Source organism: Helianthus annuus, chromosome 13, assembly GCF_002127325.2.
Source record: "Helianthus annuus cultivar XRQ/B chromosome 13, HanXRQr2.0-SUNRISE, whole genome shotgun sequence".
NCBI classification, from domain to species: Eukaryota; Viridiplantae; Streptophyta; class Magnoliopsida; order Asterales; family Asteraceae; genus Helianthus; species Helianthus annuus.
The window spans coordinates 150,661,686-150,669,387 of record NC_035445.2 but is presented as its reverse complement, the minus strand read 5'-3'; positions in this window follow the sequence as shown (position 1 = coordinate 150,669,387).

The window sequence follows — 7,702 nt, the reverse complement described above, 5'->3', positions numbered from 1 at the left end:
ATTACTAAACGAGGTGGTTTACTCTGATTTAACATTTCCTAACTACGGTCCTGATGAAAATTTCCGCTGCCAAATTGAATAAATAAACGTGATACCACCGAAACTGGCTCACGGCCGCCCGTTCTCGGGAACTAGGGATCGGGGGCTGTGACAGAAGGTGGTATCAGAGCTATGCCACTGATTCAGCCACAGAAGTGTTCTGCTGACATCAAAATTCAAAGTGTTAGGAAATAAATTATGGAAATACGTGTATAAATTGTATTTCTTGCTATGTGTTATCTGACTATTTGTTAGTTTACAGTATGAGCGACCAAGGACCTTCTGACGCCTATCGTCAACTGTCTGGTTCGCCTAGGAGCGAAGGCACCTCCTCTTCTCAGCCTGCCCTCTCAGGGTATTCTGCTGACACAAAAGAAGGAATCTTTGTGTTTAAGACTCAGTCTGAAGAGCCATTTCCTCAGAAAAAGAGGGGATGGTTCAGTAGGGGAGCGCACGAGCGTAGGAAAAGAATGAAAAAGTTGCAGGAGCAGCGAGTGTTAGCCGCAGCAAAAAGAGAGACTGATGCTTATAATCAGGACATGCTCAATAGGGGTATCGCTAATATCCATATTTTAGCAACCACTGCTGCTGACCCAAACCTGGAACAAATGCTTGCACCCCAACCACAAAATCCTGACCAACCAATGGATGTAGAAAACCATATAGAAATGCCTGATTACAACCCGGAGGAGATACCTAGGGTACCTGCACCAGATCCCCTAGACCCAAACAACTACGACCCCTGGTGGGACGATGTTAGGGACTACGTGCAACTGAACCCAATACAGGAAAATGTGCCAATGCCCAACTTAGGAGCTTACCCAGGGTTAGATCCTCAAGATCCCTACAACATTAGTGATGCATATGTTAGGGAAATTTTAGAGAATCCATACCCGTACCAGGCCCCTATGCCTCCGTATCAGGAACCCGTACCCCAGTTGCCAAACCCAGTCCTAGAACCTGCACCCCCAATGAGTGCAGAAAATGTCCAAGAACTTAGGACTTTTGGGGAGGAAATTTTAGAAAGCAGTGAGAGAATGCGACAGGTGGGAGAACGCCTCGTATGGAAATACGATGAGCGTAATATGGATTTTTGGATGAATCCATGTCAGTGAATGTGATGACAGGAACGGTAGTAGTAATAATAATAAAATATATGTGTGTATGTGTTAAAAAAAAACACTACGGATGCCTACTATTAGTATTGTAGCTTTACATTTCAGTCGATATTGTAATTTAAATTTCAGTACTAGTGTGTAATGATGCATACTATATAAATAGAGTAAAAGTCGCAATGCTCGACGCTTTTGGTTAAAAGTGCGTGTCATGTGATTGGCTATATTCAAATATTAATTGTGATATTAATATTTGGTAATTGTTTAAAATTCAGATGGCCGACGAGGAAAATCAGGATAATCTGAATAACGATAACCAGAGTAACATTAACGTGGTTAATGAGAATCCGGACAACAATAACAATGGAAACCAAATGGATAATAGTGCCGTTCAACAAATAGTGGCACAAGGAATTATAGATGCAATGCCATTTATTATTCAGACGGTTCAAGAAGCAAATAATAAAAGTAAGCATAGTAGTAAACGACCAAGTGAACTGGAACACAGCATGAACAATGGACCCGTACTTCAAGCGCCCATTCCCAAAAGAAGAAGAACCATGCCATATGGTTGTTCTTACAAGGAATTCTAGTCCTGTAAGCCAATAGAATTCTCGGGCAATGAAGGACCCATTGCAGCCCTACGCTGGATAGAGAAGACTGAGGCCGTTCTGAAAATAAGCAAGTGTGCTGAAGAAGATAAGATAATGTTTGCTTCAAATCTGTTTAAAAACGCAGCCTTAGAATGGTGGAACACTATCCTCCAGTCAAGAGGAAGTGATAGAATTTATAACATGGAATGGGAAGAATTCAAAAATATGGTAGAAAGGAAATTCTGCCCTCCTAATGAAAAGGAACAAATAGCAAATAAATTTCTGAATCTTAGAATGGTCGGGGTAGACAGTAAGGGTTACACTACCACATTCTTTGAATATGCTAGGATAGTACCTACCCTTGCATCACCTGAACCAGTGTTAATCTCCCGTTACATCTGGGGATTAATTGGAGAGATTAGACATGTAGTCAAGGCAGCTAGACCCCAAACCATAGAAGAAACTGTAGAACTAGCCAATACCTTGACTGATGAACTAGTGAGAACTAGAGAAGAAGATCAGAGGAGAAACCTAACCCAAAAGCTTACTCAAGAATTCCGTTCTGGGAATTCCAATCGTAGGAATGTAGGTTCTACCTCTGCACCATACTGCAAAGCCTGCAGAAAGAAGCATTCCGGAAAATGCTCTACTTACTGTAATTTTTGCAAGGCCCCAGACACAAGGAAGAGAATTGCAAGAAGAAATCCAGTAATGGAATGTGTTTCAATTGTGGAGAAAAAGGTCACATCAGGACAAACTGTCCGAAATTGGCTCCAGCTGCAACCAACAAAAATCCTAAAAATGCTAGAGCATTCGTTCTAACTACAGACGAAGCTAGACTAATTCCGGACGTCATTGCTGGTACGTTTTTAGTTAATGATATATTTGCTAAAGTATTATTTGACTCTGGTGCAAACCAAAGTTTTATTAATACTTCACTTTGCAAACTCCTAAATCAATCATTAACTAAACTACCACAAGAATGTCTAGTAGAGACAGCAAATGGAGAAACCGTTAAGATTTCTGAAATCTTGCAAGGAGCAAGAATAGAAATTTTTAATCAAAAATTTATTGCAAACCTTTACCCAATGAATCTGGTAGGATTTGATGTCGTGTTAGGAATTGATTGGTTAATAGCCAATAAAGCCAATATCTTATGTGATCAAAAGTCAATTCAAGTAAAATCACCAAGAGGTGAAAAGATCACAATTAAAGGAGATAAACCATCTAGATCCACTAAATTCATCTCTGTGATGAAAACTGCAAGTTATATAAGGAAAGGATCTATAGTATATATGATTTCTATAATCACTAACACTAAAGGAAAAGAGTTAAAAGACATTCCAGTAGTTTCCCAGTTTTCAGATGTCTTTCCTGAAGAATTGCCAGGACTACCGCCAGACAAGGAAGTTGAATTCAGAATTCACCTGTTACCAGGGACAGCACCGATTGCCAAAGCACCTTACCGTTTGGCACCCGCGGAAATGCAAGAACTGAAGAACCAGCTAGATGAATTGTTGGAGAAAGGATTCATACAGCCAAGCTCATCGCCATGGGGAGCGCCGATTTTATTCGTTAAAAAGAAGGTCGGATCAATGCGTATGTGCATTGACTACCGTGAATTAAACAAAGTCACGATTAAGAATCGGTATCCATTACCGAGGATCGATGATTTGTTCGATCAACTTCAGGGAGCTCAATTTTTCTCTAAAATCGATTTAAGATCAGGGTATCATCAATTAAAGGTACAGGAAGATGACATTCCTAAAACCGCATTCAGAACGAGGTATGGTCATTATGAATTTACTGTCATGCCATTTAGTTTAACCAATGCCCCAGCTGCATTTATGGACATGATGAACCGAATATGTAAACCATATTTGGATAAATTCATAATTGTCTTCATATATGATATTCTAATTTACTCTAAAAGTAAAGAGGAGCATGCAAAGTATTTGCAATTACTTTTAAGTTTATTGAGAAAAGAAAAGCTTTATGCTAAGTTTTCAAAGTGCGAATTTTGGTTAGAACAGGTGCAATTCCTCGGACATTTAGTTAACCATGAAGGAATTCATGTAGATCCAACAAAGATCGAGGCAATTACCCAATGGAAAACCCCAGAGTCACCAACTGAGGTTAGAAGTTTCTTAGGATTGGCCGGTTATTATAGAAGATTTATTCGAGATTTTTCTAGAATAGCCATTCATTTAACTAAGTTAACCTGTAAATCTGTTAAGTTTGAATGGGGACCAAAACAAGAAGAAGCCTTTAGAATACTTAAGCAAAGATTAACCCATACACCCATACTAGCGTTACCAGAAGGAACTGAAGACTTTGTAGTCTTTTGTGACGCTTCTAAGTTAGGATATGGATGTGTATTAATGCAACGTCAAAAGGTTATAGCTTATGCCTCCAGACAACTTAAGAGTCATGAAGAAAATTATTCAACCCATGATTTGGAATTAGGAGCTATAATTTTTGCCCTTAAAATTTGGAGACATTATCTTTATGGTAGTAAGTTTACCATATTCACAGATCATAAGAGTTTAAGGTATATTTTTGGGCAAAAAGAGTTGAATATGAGACAAAGACGCTGGATGGAATTACTTAGTGATTATGATTGTGATATCCAGTATCATGCAGGAAAAGCAAATGTAGTGGCAGATGCTTTAAGTCGAAAGTATCATGAAAAGCCAAAAAGGGTACGTTCTCTTAAATTAAATCTTCAAGTAGATTTAAATGATCAGATTAGGAAAGTTCAAGAATCAGTAATCAAGGAAGATACTGAAAAATTAAAAGGAATGATTAAAGAATTAGAACAAGGAACAGATGGAATTTGGAGGTTCCATAAAAAGAGAATGTGGATACCTAAATTAGGAAATTTACGTCACCGTATATTAGAAGAAGCCCATAAGTCTAAATATACAATGCATCCAGGAAGTGATAAAATGTACCAGGATTTAAGGAAAAATTTCTGGTGGATAGGAATGAAAAAGGACATAGCAGCTTATGTTTCTAAATGTTTAACTTGCTCACAAGTTAAAACTGAACATCAGAAACCCTCAGGATTGTTACAACAATTAGAAATGCCAGTCTGGAAATGGGAATTGATAACAATGGATTTTGTTACCAAATTATCCAAAACAAGAAAAGGTAATGATACAATCTGGGTGATTGTAGATAGGTTAACCAAATCAGCTCATTTCTTACCAATGAAGGAAACCTTTAGTATGGAACGATTAGCCAAATTGTATGTAAAAGAAATCGTTTCTTTACATGGCATTCCTTTATCAATTGTTTCTGATAGAGATAGCCGATTTACCTCTCATTTTTGGTCAAGTTTCCAAAAAGCAATGGGAACCAGGTTAAATCTAAGCACAGCTTATCATCCTCAAACGGATGGACAAAGCGAAAGAACCATTCAAATAATGGAAGACATGCTTAGAGCTTGTGTAATTGATTTCGGAGGTAATTGGGACGAACACTTACCTTTAATAGAATTTTCTTATAATAACAGTTATCACACAAGTATCAATGCTACCCCATTCGAAGCATTTTATGGACGAAAGTGCAGAACCCCAGTCTGTTGGGCAGAAATTGGGGAAAAACAATTATCTGGACCTGAGATAGTACAAGAAACAACTGACAAAATCATTCAAGTCAAGGAACGACTGAAAGCAGCACGTGATCGACAAAAGAGCTATGCTGATAACAGATGCAAACCATTAGAATTTCAAGTAGGAGATAGAGTATTATTAAAAGTCTCTCCTTGGAAAGGAGTGGTAAGATTCATCAAAAGAGGAAAGCTAAGTCCCAGGTATATTGGACCTTTTAAGATCATTAAAAGAATAGGATCAATAGCTTATCAGCTACAACTGCCAGAGAAAATGGCAGGAATACATGATGTATTTCATGTATCTAATCTCAAAAAGTGCCTAGCTGATGAATCACTCGTTGTACCTCTCAAGGATATAGAGGTAAGTGAACAACTCAAATTTGTAGAGAGACCTCTACAAATTGAAGATAGAAAAATTAAGAATCTCAAACATAAGAGATTAGTTCTAGTCAAAGTGAAGTGGGACTCCAAAAGAGGACCTGAATACACATGGGAGCTTGAATCAGAAATGCAAAAGAAATATCCACACTTGTTCCAGTAGATCTCGAGGACGAGCTCAAAAACAAGGTGGGGAGGATATAACAACCCTCGGTAAAACCGACACCCTCATAATAGTTCCGACACCCTAATATATCTTTAAATGTCTCAACATGTCTTTATATGCATCCCGTATGTGAAAACCGAGCTCAAAGTACAAATATAACACATAAAATAAATTAAAAACAATAATTATTAAGTTGAGGCAGGCCGCATTGACCTCACCTCAACTTAACGTGGGCCGCATTAGAATGCAACCAGACTCCGCTGAAATCATAAGTTCATGCGGGCCGCGTATAAGATAGCCTAAGTTCATGCGGGCCGCGAGTGTCCTGAATTGTGGCACGACCCGGAGCTGACACGTGTCAACATCGTGTCAAGCCTAGTGGTGACCGGACCAAGCTACGCCGTTGACCCATGTTGACGCGGGCCGCGTAAGGGTTAGCCTTAATTAACGCGGGCGCGTGAAGACGCGATTACAACCCATGTTGGGGTTAAAACGGTGGTTCAAACCACTGTTTTGTTCCAACCCCTGCTTGAAACTATTGTTCGGTTAAAACGGAGGTTTAAAACCATTGTTGGGTTAAAACAGTGGTTGGAACCACTGTTTGGATGTGTGTTGAAAGTGTTTGGATGTGTTGAAAGTGTGGAAGCGAAGGGTAATAAAGTGGTTTTGTGATTTGGTGGTTTCATATCAATGTAGTTCTTTCCATTTACGTTTTTTTCTATTTGTATGTAGTGAAATTGGCTGAATTTATGAAATGTTTTTAGAGCTTTATTGGAAGAACCGAGACGAGAGGGTTTTTGAACTAAAGTATATGGATACATCAACACATCTCCTGGAAAGAATAAAGGCAGAATGAAATCATACCGGTGGATGATTAAAGGAGAAAAATTGCGGATCTCACCTTAGATAGTTGGAACAATTTTGTAAAACTTGGATTTTGTATAGGCTTCTCTGTAGTTTGTTTGTTGTTTTTGTTCTATTTGGGGTGTATTTGTTCTTATGTTATGGCTAATATAGCAGTTATCAGATAGAAGCATTAGCTCAGGCAATTAAGGAGAACACTATAGTGTTCTTTGAGACGGGATCAGGCAAGACGTTGATCGCGATTATGCTTTTATGTCACTACGCTTATCTACTGAAAAAACCCTCCCCGTGTATTGCTGTGTTCTTGGTAGTTGGTACCCACTGTTGTATTGGTCAAACAGGTATGTCGGTTGACTTAGTTGTTTCTTGAACATGTTTTCAACATGTGGTTAAAGCATACTAATGGAAGCTTTGTCTGTCTTATTAGCAAGCGGAGTATGTGAGAAAGCACCTTGATTTGAAAGTGGAGGAGTATTGGGGTGAAAAAGGTGTTGATTTTTGGAATGCTGCTGATTGGAAGAAACAACGATATCAGAATCAGGTATGACAAGTCAACATTTGACTTTTTTGTTGACCGCATACAATCTCATCAGAATTTTGACTAATGATCAAATACGTAAAGTACCCCTGAGGTAGACAAATGCAGTCTTGAGTAATAAACTTTTATTGTGTTACTCTTTACCTTTGTTGTATCATGTAGTTTTTATTTTTCAATTTAAACTGAACACACGTATATGTTATACATCATTCTTACAGCTATTGGTCATGACCCCTGACATTTTAAGGAATGCATTGAGGCATAGATTCTTAACGTTGGATATTATCAAGGTGTTAATATTTGATGAATGCCACAACGCAAAGAAAAATCATGCGTATGCTATCATCATGAAGGTATATTAATGATCGTAATTTTTAACGTTATTAATTTGTT